The 18,103-nt window shown below is 43.5% G+C and overlaps 1 long non-coding RNA gene across 1 annotated transcript in view; it reads right to left on the minus strand.

Annotated features, from left to right (window-relative positions):
- The window catches only part of LOC144825256 (uncharacterized), a 58,167-nt gene that overhangs the window by 31,713 nt on the left and 8,351 nt on the right, over positions 1-18,103 (minus strand). The window contains exon 2 of the long non-coding RNA XR_013609357.1: positions 10,376-10,516. This is a non-coding gene — a long non-coding RNA (uncharacterized LOC144825256). The remainder of the gene's footprint in view (positions 1-10,375; positions 10,517-18,103) is intronic.

The following is an 18,103-nucleotide window of genomic DNA, read 5'->3' on the forward strand; positions in this document are numbered from 1 at the left end:
ACAGGATACGAATTGACACTGTTAGCATCTCATATTACATTGAAGAGGTGTGTTACGCTAAACCCAGCCACTTTGTTGCCATATCCTGTGACTCAGTCTCAATCCAAGGAGCCTCATGATTGTATATTCCTTACTGATGTTGATGGGGAGCTGTGGGTTGATGGGTCCTGTTTAAAGTTACCGGATGGCACAACCTCAGCTGCATATGCAATCACCATACTTGAAACAGTAGTGTAAACAGCTCGCATACCACAGAAGTCGGCTCAAGCAGCTGAACTAATAGCTTTGACACTAGCGTATGAGCTTAGTACTGATTTATGTGTGAACATTTACACAGGTAGCCGCTATGCTTTTGGAGTGGTTCATGATTTTGGCCTACTCTGGAAGGAAAGAGGCTTTCTTACATCCCACGGGATGCAGATAATGCACAGAGAATTAGTACATAATCTCTTGACTGCACTTACATATCCAAAGAAAGTTGCCATTATGAAGTGTAGCGCACACAAGAAGATCACTGACAAAATAAGACAAGGAAATGCCTTTGCAGATCGTGTAGCTCGTGAAACTGCAATACACGAAGCACTACACCTATGTACGTAGTAAAATCACAAGCTGAGCGTTGGCATGATGCTAGAGAGTAAGTATTGGATATACAGAGATCTGCCTCTTTGGAAGAACTTGAGCAGTGGTCCAAAGAAGGAATGTTAGACGATGAGGGTTGTTGGCGTAACAAAGAAATGAATAAATGGAAATTGCCTGCAGCCTATTTACAACCTATGGTTAAAATGGCACATGGGCTGGCACATGTTGGAGCTCTAGCAATAACTAAATTGCTTACACAAGTCTGGGAGCATCTTGAAATTGCCAGCACAGCTAAAAGAGTGGTACACTCCTGTTTCATCTGTTGGCAGTACAATCCTGGAAAAGGGACACAAACTCCTACAGGAGGGTTTGCTACACCAACCGCACCTTTTGAAGTTTTGCAGATGGATTACATCCAGCTTGAACGCTGTAATAATCTAAAATATGTCCTAGTGGTGGTATGTGCCTTTAGTAAATGGATAGAGGCGTATCCTACAAAGGATAATACTGCTCTTACCACAGCAAAGGTGCTTCTGAAGGAATTTTTTCCTAGTATGGTGTTTGTAAAATTTTGTGGAGTGACAACGGACCTCATTTTATTGGGAAAGTTGTTGATTATGTCATGACAGGATTAGGGATCAAACAGAAATTCCATACAGTCTTCCACCCACAATCAGCAGGATTGGTGGAAAGGTATAACGCTACCTTAAAATTGAAGCTGGCGAAAATACTGGCTTCCACTTCCCTAAAGTGGCCGGATGCATTACTTTTGGCACTGTTATCCATAAGATCAGTACCACACTCACGAGCAGGTCTTACACCGTATGTGATAGTATTTGGAAGACTGATGAACATTTGGGGAGTTCCTAAGCCACGCCCCATACATGATGTACCTTGTGTTCTGTTGAATGATTATTTGGCACAATTAACTGACAGTTTGACCTCTATTCATAAACAGGTTCGAGAAGCTCTTCCTGACAGATCTACAGGTGAGACCCAGGACCTCCGTCCCGGTGATCACGTGATGATAAAAGCATTCGACAGATCAAACAGCTTGGAGCCGAGGTGGCGAGATCCGGAGCAGGTGCTGTTGGCTACAAGGACAGCGGTTCGAGTGACGAACAGAAAGAATTGGCTCCACACCACGCATTGCAAGCGTGTATCGCCCACTGTGGTGGAACCTGCTGTGCTGGCCGACCATCGAGAAATTCTGGAGACGGAAAAAGGTCAAGCTATCTCATCTGACGAGTCTACAGAAGTCTTCCTGGACCACACGATTCCTGGAGCATCGCGATACAATTTGAGACCGAGAAAAGAATCTGCAGTTTTGAACGAGACTGGTTGAGCTACCGCCCTGGGTTTGTGCTGTGAAACGGAGAGCCAATGAGGCAAGGGGGGGATCAACCCTGCATTAGTGTAGTGACACTCGTCACGGCCCATGGTGAAGAAATCAACGGCTATCCAAGGGATAAGAACTCCAACGATTGTTTTCGACAGGTTCTTAGAAAGATCGATCATCGCTGTTATTGAAATGAATAATAGGAAAATTATTTGTGCTGTAGGGTTTGTTGTTGCCCTGGTGGTTTTGGCAATAACCACTTGGTTCTTTGAGAAAGCAGTTCCTGCTCGACAGCTTTTTGTTGCAACTACTCCAGCTCCACTGGAACACTATTATTACACTCTTCCTTATCATGAGCAGAAACATCGACAGTCCTATCTGAATAACACATTCATTCAGATGTTGCATCATACCCATAATGCTACAAATACTACCAATTGTTGGGTATGTGGGATGATACCTGCACACCAGAAGAAAGGAGGAACACCTTTTATTCATCTACCGTTTTCCCATAATGGTTCATGTCAAGCTTGGTATGCCCTTTTGTTTGCTTATGGAAAGCCTTCAGTAGGTGGAATAATTTTTCAATTAAATAAAGAATGTTACCAAGATGAAAATGGTTATCCTCAAGCTAAAGGGACTAAATGGGAATGGGATGAATACTAACCGGACAATATTTTGACACCATATGTCTTCACAAATGTGAGGAATATGAAGAACATTGGACCCTTTGTGATTTCTGTAACAAGAGCAAAAGAAGATTTATGTATTGGCAGTGCTGGGAGAATTCCCGTAGGATGAAGTGAATGTATAACTACGCTGAACATTGAGGGTGTTAATAATAGTAGTTTTATATCGTCGCACAACACCTACTTTGTGTGTGGTATTAGAGGATATTACCAATTACCTGTTGGATGGTCAGGGGTATGCTACATATCATTTTTGTTACCACCTGTGTTTTTAGCACCTGCATCATATCATCTTGACCTGAAACTGTACAATGATATTTCTAAGAATAGATATAAACGGACAACAAGTACTGACGAGATTGACCAGACAGACACCGCTCTGCAACAATATGCCGATTTCAATTTGGTTTTGTTTTTCTTTGTGGGTGCTGCATTGAATAGCAGAAAGATCAGATGATTGACTCGTGTAGTGGAAGCCGTCACCAATCAGACAGCTATGGCACTTGGGAACATTACAGAAGAACTGCAAATTGCAAGAATTGTAGCACTCCAAAATAGGATGGTGCTCGACGTGATCTTGGCTGATCGAGGTGGTGCATGCCGCAACATCGGTGGCAGTTGCTCCATCTGTATACCTGACCACTCACCTTCAGTTTATGACGCAATCTCTAAGCTGCATAAGATTGCTGCAGACATTCACCCAGAGACTGGTACATGGACATTTTCAAACTGGATATGGACACTTTTTGTTACTTGAGGCAGGAAGCTACTGACTATTCTATGTATACTACTGGTGATACTATTTACATGCTGTACTTGTATACAATGTGGTCCCATGATTTGCTCCATGTGCATCACTGCTTGTACACCTGCCAAAAGAAATATTACAAAAGAACAACAAATGCTAACTAGTGAAGTTACTGAGATGATGAACATCAATGTACAGGATGCAGATCCAGATTACCCTAGACAGACAAATGTCTTCAGCAAATGCTGAAAGGGTCGTCTGTCGTAATTTAGCAATGATTAGGTTAAGCATTAGCAGAAGACATCTTGTATTTAGAGACTATCTTGTCCGTTTACGGAATCCATTTTGTATTTCTGTTGCCCATTTTGTTTGCCATGTGCTCTGTCCTACCTTCCTGTTAACTGCTCTTGAAATCTGCCTAGAGACAAGATATATGTATCCTCTTCTGCTTTGCACATGCTCAGTTGAGCATGCAGCTCTCTCCAATTTGTAACTGTCAAGATGTGTCCACCAGAATTAGCTAACTGTCAGCCCTTCCCACTTGTTGCTAGCACACTCTCTGTATGACCTTATATGTATTTGAAACCAACACTCTGTGCCTTGTACCACCTTCATTTCAGCCCCTGTGTGGGTATAAAAGGACCAAGCTCCTTCTAGTCAGTGTGCTACCTCATACTATACTGAAGGGTGTTGTGTGAATGTAGTTTGGACGCATTTCAGGGTACGAGATTAACGCCAGCAAAACAGATATAATGGCTTGGAATATCCCCAATTTACATCTAGGAGTGACCACCTCCACGTGATACCTTGGAATACGGGTTACAGAAGATGTTGGAAACATCGCACAAAATAATCTTGATCGAGTTTACAACGAGTGCAGAAAGCTATTAAAATCTTGGGCTCACCTTCCACTTACTATTTTGGGTAGGGTAAGTTTGATAAAGATGACTATACTCCCCAAATTTACATTCATCTTTAATACCATCCCACTGGCCTTTGATGCAAAAATCCTGGATAAGTGCCAGCGAGAGATTAATTCCTTTATCTGGAATTACAAATCAACTAGACTGGCATGGAAGAAGTTGAGGAGGAGGAGGGAAAAGGGGGGGCTTGCACTACCTGACTTACAGCACTATGCATGGGCTTTTCAGTTGTCCCACTCCAGGATGCTTTTAAAAACACCATCTAACTCATCGATAGGGCCAATGTTTAAAGCCATGCTGGTGGGAGCGGATTTGCCAATCGATGGTTACCTGTATAAATTTGGGGACCAGAAATTCTTTTAAAAAGTCAAGCTGAAAATCCTTAAGTCCCTGTTGAAAGCCTGGGTACAGATTAGAAAGAGTATTCAAACTTTGCAACAGTGTGGAATTCCCCAGGTCTACCGTTATGTTTAAAGGATAGCTTATTTATTCCATTGAAGAATGCTGGGATTATAAGATGGGGTGAGCTGCTGGCAGAAGGATCTGTAAGGGCATGGGAGGAGCTACGGAAGCAGGTTGGCCCTGGTTTCTCTAGATTTAAGGTCATGCAGTTGGATAGCTAGGCCAAGGCCTTGTGTCTGAAAGGAACTGCACTGGGGAAAGCTAGCAATCTGGAAGAGCAGCAAGTAGAGCGAGTAGGGGGAGGCAAAGAGGTAGCTTTGTGGTATTGGAGGCTGTTGGATGAGGTTTATGGGGAGTTTACTTTACCTGATGAGCTGTGGGGGGTAGAGCTAGGCCTTCAGTGCGAGGAGATCTGGGTAAAATCATTTACTCTCCTTTATAAAATCGTTAAACCGGCATGGTTGAGACGTAATCACCTGTTCACGGTACACCGGGCTTACCTCTCGCCCTTGAGGCTCTCCAAATTCCTCCCAGGAAAGAAATGTAATAAATGCGATTTCATCGAAGCATCAGATGTACATATGTTTAAGGACTGCCCTTACATCGGCTGGTTTTCAGAAGAAGTGAAGTCAACTCTGGACTCTATTTTAAATACATCACTGTCCATCACTCTGCCACTAATAATCTTTGGCTTGGATGCTGGCATCACAGGCCAGGCAAGGTCCTTTTTGTTTCATGCAATCCTCCTGGCTAGGAGACAAATTTGAAAAGTTTGGATAGAAAAAAAACGGCTCCATCACACAATAGCTGGTTGATGTCCCTATATGAAACATCTAAGGTGGACTTCACCAGATCTTGTAGCAAACATAACTTGGCTTTTTGGGACTTGTTGCTCCAGTGGAGATAGTGCTCCGTTTTTTAATTTTTTTTTCCGGGTCCTATGATTATGCCTACAACACTCCATGGACCTTGGTTTCCTTGGCTCACTATCGGTCCTACAGGTTGGAAAATACCTCGATGAAGCAATTGCAGGCCCACTCCTTTCTCCCTCCCCCCTCTGGTTTTCTTCAGGATTCTTCTGCACCAATGCTACTAAATCGTGCTCGTCGCGGGAGACAACTAAAACTCTAAGCTTCTCGGTGACGGACACGCACGGTGGTTGGCAATTCTTGAAAAGGGGGAAAGGCAAATGAGGACGAAAAAAAACCCAAAAATATATTTATCCTCTTCTTCTTTGTACATGCTCAGTTGAGCATGCAGCTGTCTCCAATTTGTAACTGTCAAGATGGGTCCACCAGAATTAGCTAACTGTCAGCCCTTCCCAATTGTTGCTAGCACACTCTCTGTATGACCTTATATGTATTTGAAACCAACACTCTGTGCCTTGTATCGCCTTCATTTCAGCCCCTGCGTGGGTATAAAAGGACCAAGCTCCTTCTAGTCAGTGTGCTACCTCATACTATACCGAAGGGTGTTGTGTGAATGTAGTTCCATCTCATGAGGTTTAATAAACTCTGTCTTTTCTATTCCAGCTTCTGTGCCAACTTCTTACTATTGGTCTAAGGACTCTAAGCAGAGAAGGGTAAATCCCTTGCACTAGTAGGCCTGGCTGAGGCTTGCTACCACAAGGACGCCACTGTCCTCTGAAGAAAAGGAAAGCAGATGAAGAGAAAAATTATGTTTGTATTGTGGAAAAGCAGGCACTTTACCAAAGAGTGCACCTTAAGACCCAAGAAAAAGAAAGACGCCGCTCTCACAGAGTAATCTGAATGGGAAAACTAATTCTCTCAAGCAAAGCTGAGATTGTTTCTTTGCGAAAACACCAAACCCAGATCTCCCAAAAATTTTCCAAATGTTAATAAGAACGTAGCTGGACACATGATGATTCTCATGACAGTTATAGTAACTGTTCAACAAAGACATGTCTTACCTGTTTTAGTGGATTCAGGAGCTACAGGGAACTTTTTTTATATAAATCTAGGCAAAAGTCTAGGTATATCTTATATAGCCAAGGATGAGCCAGAACCGGTGAGACCAGTGGACGGTTCAGGCTTATCATCAGGCTTAATTCGATTTCACACAGTACCACTGACCATTGTGAGCAAAAATGGTCACACTGAACAAATCATATTTGACCTTATTGACACACCAGCTTTTGAGATCATCCTGGGAATACCTTGGTTGGAAAAACACATCCCCAGAATAGATTGGGTATTAAGAACTGGCACTCTGGATTCTACCTTTCGTAGGACTCATTGTTACCAGGAAGCTTGAGACGAAAATGTTCCCATGCACCGTGCAGTAACGCAAAATTCCCAAACCATTTTACTGAAAGAATATAAGGATTTTGTAGATGTTTTTGATCCAGGACATTCCACTCAACTCCCTCCTCACAGAGTTTACGACTGCAGGATTGCTTTAATACCTGTAGTTCCCTTGTCTTGCAGCCGTATTCATGCTCTTACTGAGTCTGAAAATCAATACTTAAAAAAATATCTTGACAAACTACTTGAGAAAGGCTTTATTCACCACTCCACGTCTCCTGTTTCCTTTCCACATTTTTTGTGGCAAAGACATCTGGACATTTGAGATCTTGTATAGATTATCTTGCAGTAAATAAGGCTTCCATAAAGAACCGGTACCCTTTACTATTGATTCCCGTCTTCCTTGACCAAGTAAAAGATTCCACTAGCTATACAAAATTAGATCTGCGTGGGGCATATAATTTAATATGCATGTGAGAGGGTGACAAATGGAATACTGCTTTTCACACTAAATTTGGCTTATATGAATATACTGTAATGCCGCTCGGTTTGTGTAATGCTCCAGCGGCATTCCAGTATTTCATAAATGAAATTTTCCATGACCTTCTAGACATTTTTGTTATTGTCTTAATATACAATGTACTGTTTTTTTCTAAAAATAAAGAACATGTCTCACATGTATGAACTGTTTTGCAGAGACTCAGAGAGTATTCCTTGTTTGCTAATATTGAAAATGTGTTTTTCATGCTCGTTCTGTAGAGTTTCTAGGATATGTTCTATCACCTGAAAGAATCAAAATGGATCCCAAAAAGGTAAAAGCAATAACTAACTGGCCAGTTCCCACGTCTGTAAAAGAAGTTCAAAAGTTATTAGGATTTGCAAACTTTTATCAACATTTTGTTGCACATTTTTCAAGAATTGTAACTCCAATTACACAACTGCTAAAAAAAGGGCAAGCTTTTCGTTGGAGTATGGCAGCTGATAAAGCTTTTTTAGAATTAAAGAGGACATTTACTACTGCTCCAATACTAATTCATCCAGAACCAGACCAACCCTGCATAGTAGAAGCAGATGCCTCTCAGACAGCTGTGGGTGGAGTCTTAATGCAGAAAGATCCATAGACAGGACATCTTTACCCTTTCGCGTATTTTTCACGAAAATTGTTACCCGCAGAGCAGAATTATACAGTAGCTGAGCGTGAACTTCTAGCCATTAAGGATGTATTTTCTGAGTGGAGACGCCATCTCTTGGGAGCTAAACATACTGTAACAATTTACACAGATAATAAAAATCTAGAATTATTTACTTCCATTAAGGCTTTGACACCAAGACAAATGAGGTGGTTAAATTTCTTTTGTGAATTTGACTTTATAATCAATTATCGTCCAGGACAGAAACAGTTACTGTCTGATACTCTTTCCCGCTTACATGAGAATGAGTTCAAAGATCAGAAAGAACCACTAAAGAATATCATACCCAAAGACAGAATAGTAGCAGCAACTTAATCAGACAAATTTTTGACGGAAGTTAAACTTGAATCTCAAAAAATCAACAAGAACACTTGGTTTCAGAAAAATCACACTTCTATCACCAATGGATTATATTTTTACAAAAGGAAATTGTTCATCTCATCTGAAAAGCAAAGGAATCAAATAATGAGCTGGCATCACAACTCGAGTTTAGGGGATCATCCCGGAACACAAAAAACATTGGAATTGTGTTCTCTGCAATTTTGGTGGAAATCAATGCGATATGATATTCAAGATTATGTCAAAATATGTCCCATTTGTGCCCTTAATATATCTCAACATATTGCCCCCGCTGGGCTTTTACAGCCACTACCAATTCCTCCTGCCCTTTGCACACAGTGAGTATCGACTTCATTACGGAAATGCCCGTATTTAACAATTTTACTACTTTCCTGGTGGTTGTTGATTTATTATCAAAAATGGGTCATTTTATTCCCTGGTAAAAACTGCCTGCTTCAATGGAGTTTTGTGCTGTTTTTATTCAGCATATTGTTAAATTGCATGGCCTGCCGAGTAAGATTGTATCCAATGGGGGTCCACAATTCATTTCTAAATTTTGGAAAGCCCTGTGTCAGCAATTGGAAATTGAAGTCGCACTATCGTCTGCCTTTCATCCGCAGATGGATGCCAAACTGAAAAAGTTAATCAATATGTTGAGCAATCTTTACGATGTTTTTAAGCCACTGTCACTTCTCAATGGGATAAAGTGCTACCTTTGGTAGAATGTTCATATAATAACAGTATACATTCAGCCTTAGGATGCTTTCAGTTTTATTTTATGACTGGTCGTCATCCTAGATGTTTCCCAATTCAAGCAAATGTTGATCAGGAAGAAATACCGGTAGTATCAGAGAAAGTAAAAGAATTGCAAAACCTCCAAGAAAAAGCCAGAAACTGCTTAACAAAAAGTAAACTTATCACTAAAAGACAGGCAGATAAACATTGAACCTTGGAACCACCTTATAAGGTAGGGGACTTAGTTTGGTTGTCCATTAAAAATATTCACCTGGATGGTCCAAGAAAGCTCCAACCTTATTTCATTGGCCCGTTTCCTGTTCAAAAACTCATAAATCCATTATCAGTTAGAGTATCACTACCAGCTGATTATCCCATCCATCCAGTGTTTCATGTATCCCACATAAAACCCCACAACCTAGGAACTAGAGTCGATAATCCACCTCCTCCAATTATTATAAATAATCATTTAGAGTATGAGGTTAATCGAATCCTTGATGCCAAGAGATTTAATAAGAAATTACATTATTTAATTGATTGGAAAGGTTGTGATGCTGCAGAGAGGTCTTGGGAACCAGCATCAAATGAAAATGCTCCCAGATTGGTTAGGCTCTTCCATCTCTCCCATCCGAACAAACCATGACCAAAAGTCGACCTTTGCATGGAAGAACTGTCATGGCTCTCAGGAATACCACCCCAAAGATATTCTTTTAAAAGCTTCCTAATTTCTCTTAAAGATATTCCGGTTATTCCCCCATTCAAAGTATTACGAGCACACGTGTTTGTCTTAAAAGTAGTAATGTTTTAATGATATAATTGTTCAAGAAAAAAGGTTTTATTATGGACAATGGACTCAATCACTATCAAGCATTGGGATATGCTCATGGAAATCTTTTCAACCGGCAGGTTTAAAAAAACTGTAAAGAATTACCATTGCACATGTTCACGTTTCAAACTACCAAAAATTAACATTACATATGTCAACACTATGCAGAATCTTTCATTGCTAAAACGTGGAAGGCAGTCTGAAATAGTACAGATTTGCATTCACCTGCAGGTAAAAAGATCGGAACTCACGCGGCATACGCGAGCACTCAAAAGCTATTTAAACCGCTTGCGTGTAACATTCAGTGCTGTTTGATCTCGTCACAAGAAGCCTCTTACCTGTGATCTCCAGCTTTTGGTGTGTCGCGTCTCCAGTTCCCGGCTTCCCAGCATCTTCGGTCGCTGCCTCTTCACCTTCCGGGACAGTATTTCCTTCCCGCAGACGTCACGACCTCCGCATTTGTTTCCAGTTCGCCGAACCTGAAAGAAAAAACAACAACCAAGAGATAAGTGACTCACTGAATTTTGAATGTGAAATTCTTCCCTGAAAGAACGATCGGTGAGTGCATTTTAAGAACCTTGAAACGAACTAGAATTTAGTGCATTTGGAGCACATATGCAAAGTTAATTTTGAACTAAATATGTGGTTCCTCCAGTAAAGCGTCCTGCAGAGAGTGCTGTCTCCTAGTGTACTCTCGTTCCTGCTCTTCAAGTGACGCCTCGCGGTCCCCGCTCCGCGGGTACCGCTCGCAGGCTGAGGACTTTTGCCTGCCATCATCCCTGGACTTCCCTAAGTGCAAGGAGCACTAACGCGACCTGTGTGAGGCTGCAGCTGGATCCCAAGGCGTGAGGCGGGACTGCGAGGACCAGCGTGCAGCGCAGCGCTGATCGGCCGCAGCTGGTCCTCTTCCCGCCCCTCCACCCATCAAAAACATCGCGGTGTGTGAACCGCCCGGGTTCCTCCAGTAAAGCGTCCTGCAGAGAGTGCTGTCTCCTAGTGTACTCTCGTTCCTGCTCTTCAAGTGACGCCTCGCGGTCCCCGCTCCGCGGGCACCGCTCGCAGGCTGAGGACTTTTGCCTGCCATCATCCCTGGACTTCCCTAAGTGCAAGGAGCCCTAACGCGACCTGTGTGAGGCTGCAGCTGGACCCCAAGGCGTGAGGCGGGACTGCGAGGACTAGCGTGCAGCGCGGCGCTGATCGGCCGCAGCTGGTCCTCTTCCCGCCCCTCCACCTGCTCTTACTATAACATCGTTCAGAGCAACGCGCACGCGGGACGCGCGCGGGGCAACGGCCGGGGCAAAGACCGGGCAAAGAGCGGGCCGTTTAAGGCCGTTCAAGGACGGCAGAGGATGGCCCAGGCCCTGAATCCCTGTCTCATCGCCCTGATACCACCATCCAGGTAGGCCGGTTGTCATTTAACCTTCTTTGAGGCCACTGCCATCCAATACCTGGTATAGCATTTTCATCTTTAACGCCAACCATGCGGCACAAAACAAGAAGCTGTACCAAAAAAGCTACGGAGGTAGCGCAAGTGACTGGTCCCATTGACCTTTTCATCTCACGGGTAAATGAGACAATTGATAAGAGCATTGTGCTCCTAGAGAAAAGAGTCTCCCTGGACCTAATGAATGCCAAGCGTTCTTCCCTGGGCTCCCTTGCAAATGCAAATTCACCCCTTCAGCAAGCTTCGAACAATTGCTCTTTGCCCTTGCCCTTGACCACTATAGGCACTGTTACAGTACCGAGTGCTGTCGACTTGTCAGTTACCTGTTCGGAGTCGGACCCGTCCTTTGTGGATCTGGAGGCGACCCCAGACTTAGAAGCCTGTCGGTCTCCTAGAGAGGCGGAGCCGGGCCTGGATGGGTTAGCTGCCAAGTCGACCCCTCACGTGCCTAGTGTTTCCAGGGGAAAGGCTGCTTTTATTCCCATAAAAGTAGTGTCTAAGTCCAAAACTAAGGAGTCTAAACCTAAGGAGAAGACCAAAGCCAAAGCTAGTAACCATAATTTGGTAACACCTATTTCACATACAGCGCCTGGCATACCATGTTGGGTCGATAACATGGTCACGGACCTTAAGCATGATCTCGAAGCTACAATTGCGGCCCAAATTAAACCCTTGATTTCTAAACTTGATAGGCTAACATCGCTCATTAATACTAAATGGCCCAACAAAATTAATGAGCTTGGGCCTGTTCAGCAACAAGGGTACAGAGAACCACCACCCAATCTCCAACTGTCAGCTAAGGTCACCAAGCCCACAACTGATAAAGCGGAAATCTTTCCATCTTCCAAGGACCAAGCTGCATCACACTCTTACCATCCAGGGAACAACCCTGCTCAACCGCCACCTATTCCCAATGCAAAAGCGGTGAGCAATTCTTCATCCGTGCAGCAATTAGCCGTTGGTACCAAATCTAACACCTCCCAAACCACGGATCCCAAAGGGAAACCTACGAATACCCTAGCCTCTGACTCTACCAATAACTCTGAAGCTACCAAGCCAAGGCAGTCCCGCTATAAGTCTATTAGCCTGCCACCAGAAGTTACTCCTTTTGTGGTTGTGTTAACTGCTGTTCCCCCACTGAAGGAAGGAGCTAAAGAGACCTACGTAGAGTTAAGAAATAAATGTGTCCAGTGGCTCCAAATACACAAACCACTGCCTAGTAGTATGAGTGGGGATATTCTTAATGTACGGAGAGGGGATTGGGTGGGTAGGAGCAAGAAAACAATTCCAGGGGATGTAATTACTGTTAATTTTAGGGATGTGGGGGCTGCAACTTTCATCTGTAATGCACCTAACAGCGGTCCTGCCACCCAGATTAAACCACTCCCCTTGTCTTACTTCCTTCCCAACTTGACAAGACCCAATTTCCACCGGCCAATTATTCCAAGTAACCAAGGGCCTGTACGTCCCCCTCAATATGCCCCTAACCACTGGCAACAGCCGTCTAACTTCCCACCTTTTGTCCCGCACCATGCTGGCCCCCAGTGGCAACAACCTCTCCCCCCCTTGCCACCTTTTTTCCATTCTACTCAGCAGTGGCAGCAATTTCCTCAGCAACCATTCACTGCCAATCACCATTGGCAACAGCCATGGCAGGATCCGTCTCCATCCCTGTCCTTTAACCCCTCCTACACACAGTTTGCCCATCCTAATAGGTACTGTGTATTGGATGAGGTTGATTGACTTTCTCCTAAGGGAGGTTTAGATACTAACCTCCCTCATGCAAATATCGACATGAAGGATGCAGTGCTGGGTACATTTCTCCCTACAAACTTAGAGGTGTCACCACCTACATTAATTAGGGACAGTGCAGATTCATCTAACCCCCACTGTATTGTGATTCCTGACGGAAACTCAGCACATGGCGAGTTAAAAATCCTTAGCTGGAACCTTGCTGGGATTTCAAGGAAACTAGGCCTCCCGGAGTGGAATGCCCTGGTTGATGCCCACAAAATCTGCATATTTCAAGAGACTTGGGCCACTGAGCCACTGCACCGGGTGGGGTTTGTCACTTTTTTTATACCAGCAGTAAAATCCAAGGCAGGGAAGGGACGGCCATCGGGGGGGCTTATTATTTGGATAAGTATCCTGCTTAACTGCAGAATAATTACTAAGAAGGCAGGAACCCCGGATATTCTTGGTGTTTCCCTACTGGGTCTACGGGGAAGTATAACCGTTGATCTCTACAATGTTTATATCAGGGGAACAAAAAATGGGTGTATTTCACCCACAATGATGGAGCTTGAGGCTCAGTTGGGAGAGCAGAGTGGTCTTGGACACATCCTAGTAGCAGGGGATTTTAATTGTACATATGAACCACTCCCTCTAGAAGGAATTCCAGATCTAGGAGAAGAGGACAGCAGATGGGGTATCCCTACCCTCTCTATCCCACCCATCAAGCGCTGGACTCGCAGTGCAATCCATCTAAACGCACTCACATTGGAGTTTGGATTAAGAGCTGCTAATGGTCGCACTCGATCTGATCTCCTGGGTGCTCCCACATTCAACAGGGTTGGCCAATGCACACGGATTGACTATATTCTGCTGGATAGGGGCCTCTGGAGCTATGTTAACGATATGGTTATTACCAATACCACAGAGAGCGACCATAACCCACTCTCCTTATCCTTAAAAAATCCTTGGCACATTGAAGTATTGCCAGTCTCTCTTGGCCGCCCACAGGGGATTACTGTCGCCACTTGTGGCAGGCGTCTAAAGTGGAGCAAGTTTATGTGCAACACCGATAAACTATCCACAATAGACGAAGTGGTTAAGGGCATGCAAGCCGAAATTGGCTCTATTGATCTAACTATAGCAGCAGATAAGGTTACCTCTATTTTTGAAGCTGCCGTAAAAACTATTGGAGACCTCTTTTGGGTACAATTGCCATTAGGGAAACAGAAACCTAAACCTAAAGGCAAACACGATTGGTATTCGGCAATATGCAGGAAGGCCAAATCACGCCTAATAGAGGCAGTCAAAGGGAAGTCTCCTCCACTAATCCAAATTGCCAGAAGAGACCATAAAAAGGCCTTACAGGTAGCTAAAAGGGAGTGGGAGGATAACTACTGGCTAACCCTTAAGGAAGCCAGTATAAAAAAAGACTCTAAATCCTTCTGGGACACCATAAGGGCACGAAACAGACCGGATAGCGACCTCGTAACCTGCAATATTCCGGGTCAGGTATGGGAGGCTCATTTTTCCAAACTCTATTCCTGCCATAACGACATGAATGGAAGAGGGTCAGTCTATTCCTCTCCTTACACTGATTATATTCTTCTCCCTAGCGACTCTGACTTTACACTGAAGGAAGTAGAATATGCTATTCCACAAAAAGCTGCAGGACCAGATGGCATCCCCGGGGACCTGCTAAAATCGGATGGTGTCAACTGGGGTAAATTAATCCACTCCCTCCTTCTTGCCATCTGTAGGGGTGCCCCCATTCCCGTGTCATGGAAGGGGGCAGAGGTGGTTCCCATCCACAAGAAAGGCCCTAGGGATGATCCGTCCAATTATAGGCCGATCAGCTTACTAGATGTAAGCCAAAAAGTTGTCGGTAAAGTCATTCTACTCAGGATACTTAACTGGGTAGATGAAAACAAAATACTTACCGATTTTCAGGCCGGTTTTAGAGTAGGCACTGGAACGATAGAGCAGGCCTTTAGGCTTATGATGATCTACTGGAAGGTGGTAGTGATAGGCAAGGGCAGTCTTTATCTCGCATTCATCGATTTAAAGACTGCCTTTGACCTTGTCCCCAGGGACTTGCTATGGAAGGTTCAGGCCAACATGGGGCTCCCACAGTATCTACTATCCCTACTAGTCAGGCTCCATCAGGACAGCTTTGCCCAAATCAGGTGGGGCTCTGGAGGGGAGAAAACGGGCTGTATTCCGGTCGAGAGAGGGGTCCGCCAGGGATGCATTCTGGCTCCCACCCTTTTCTCTTTGTATATCAATGGGGTGGTGGAGCACTTACTTAAATCTCCATCTGACGAACCATCCCTGGGGGGGGTACGTATACCGACCCTCCTCTTCGCGGACGACACGCTCCTAATCTCCAAAACCCCAATGGGACTACAGAAACTCTTGGACAACTTCCAATCCTTTTGTACTGACCGAGGCTTGGTTATAAACACCAATAAAACAAAATACCTCGTCCTCAATCCCCCTAAAGCGCAAGTGCGTCCCCCTATTTTAAACACCGAGCCCCTGGAAAGGGTAAAAGAATTTGATTATTTAGGGATACGCATTTCAGACAAAATGGATTGGACTCCCCATCTAGATAAGATGCTGCTGAATCATAAAAGGATCACAGGTGCCCTATTAAGGGAGCAACGTTCCAGTTCGTTCAAACCAATAGGAACAGTCCTAGAGATCTACGCTGCCAAGGGTGTCAGCTCTGCACTTTATGGAGCTGAACTTTGGGGCTTCGCATCTTCTCAAGCTCTACAAAAATCTGAGAATAAATTCTGTAGACAAATAATGTCCCTCCCTCAAAGTACCCCACTTCTGCCCTTATTTATGGACCTTGGCTGTACCCAGATTGGCGAAACTGCGAAATTTCGTCCTCTCCTATTATGGGCCCGCATTTGGCGGGTAGAGGAACTCAGTGCCTATGCCAGAAGTCTGGAAGAAATAATGGCGTCACCACACTGGGCCAGAGTCAAATGGCTAACAGATATGAAAACCTTATTGTTGAACTTGGGCCTATTGGATTCCTGGTCAAGCAGAACCTCTCCTCCAAAACATGTACTTAAAAACCTTTATCGGGATTGGATTTGCTCCCAAAGGCATTCTAGCACATCCATTGGCAGGCTTACAGAGGACTTTTTGATGTTTAAAGACTGTCCCAGGCGAGAACCCTACTTAGACATAATCGGGAAACCGTTTGCCCGGTCCTTGTATTTTAAATTTAGAACGGGTACTCTCCCATTGAACACTTTCACCAAAACATGGAAATCCTGCAGAGTCAAAACTGACTTGTGTCCATCATGCTCAGCCCACCCAGAGACATTAGCCCATTTCCTATTTGTCTGCAAGGAATATGCCAACCCAAGAAGGGCGTGGCTGAAGAACTTGTGCCGGCAACTGGGAACTAGGAGCCATGATGCGGCAATTAGGATACTTGTTTCGGACAGCTATGTACCCTATGCCTGTGCCCTAGCAAAATTTTTATTTTGGGCTTGGGCTATTCGAGCCAGAAAGCTTAAATACTCTGTTTAATTTCTTTTTAAACAATGTTTATTCTAGCAAATGTTATACTCTGTGTTATTAACTGGATATGTGCTACTAATTTTATTATTAACTACCAATTCCTTTTTAACTTGCTTTTATGATAATGACATTTTATCGAAATAAAGCTTTTTGACTTTGACTTTGACTAAATATGTGACAAACAATCTATAAGAACTATTGTTTACAATACGAACTCTGAGAATATTCTACAAGGACCATTGTTTATAATACAAACTCTAAAGAGTATTCTCTGGACATGATAGTTTACAGGTAAGAATAATTAGCACTCGTCAAAGGTAACTTGATATGTCAAAATACATTGAGAATTGTTTATTAGGAGATTTTAACAAATGCAAAAGGTGTTTAATCACTGTTTAATGATTTCACTTATTTTGCAGGTCACGAAAATTAAAATTAAACGGGTTATAGAAAAAACGATTTAAGCCATAAGGAAAAGGCTGATTGTTTTAGGTAAACACATTGACACTTTATTATAATAACCTAGAGATACAATGCCACTGATTGTCTAATGTAATTATTCACATTAATGTATGGTTGTTTCATTTATTTAGATGATACATGGATGCCATCAGTTAGAAACTGCCTCTCTATAAGTGTGCAGAGACGCTGAATAGAAGTTGTGAAAACGGTCCTGCGCATCAGTATCCAGATAACATCTCTTTTTCTTGTCTTTTGATTCTCAACCCCCTTTTCCCTTGGGGGCTCTTCGGATTTCAGAGTTTATACTCTACTCTGCATTTGAGAAGCCTCTAGGGAGATTGGGATTCGATCATCGCAAGGAAGTGCAAGGAGACCATGTGGGTGGTTTGCTTGACACCCTCCACCTATTCAGACCCCCCAGGATATAGCGGCATGGATAGGCAAATTTAGCGGCACAAAAATGAAAATTTAGCGGCACAAAAATGGAAATTTAGCGGCATTTAGCGGCATTTTATTTTGTGGTTTTTGCAACACCAAACACAGATATCTTACTGTTTGAGTTATTTGACAACATGGAGCTATGTACATTTTGTTTATTTACAATTCAGCCCATTTGTTTTAATTAAAAGGCATGTTAATCTTGGGCAAGTACGGTAAGTTCTTCCGAGCACTCCAAATCAAGACCAGTATTGTGCTGCTGGTTGTAGTGTAAAAACAATAATGCCCGGATTGATTGCTCTGAAAGGGACCGTCGTCTGGAAGAGAGAATAATTTTGTATATACTGTTGCTCCTTTCAGCATCTGCAGAGCTTGTGACGCAGTCCTTATACACAGCTGCAAGTTGGGAAAGAGCTGGAAGGCGGTCAGCCAGCCCACGCCAAAAGAG

The sequence above is a fragment of the Lissotriton helveticus genome, chromosome 3_1 (genome assembly GCF_964261635.1).
Source record: "Lissotriton helveticus chromosome 3_1, aLisHel1.1, whole genome shotgun sequence".
NCBI lineage: Eukaryota > Metazoa > Chordata > Amphibia > Caudata > Salamandridae > Lissotriton > Lissotriton helveticus.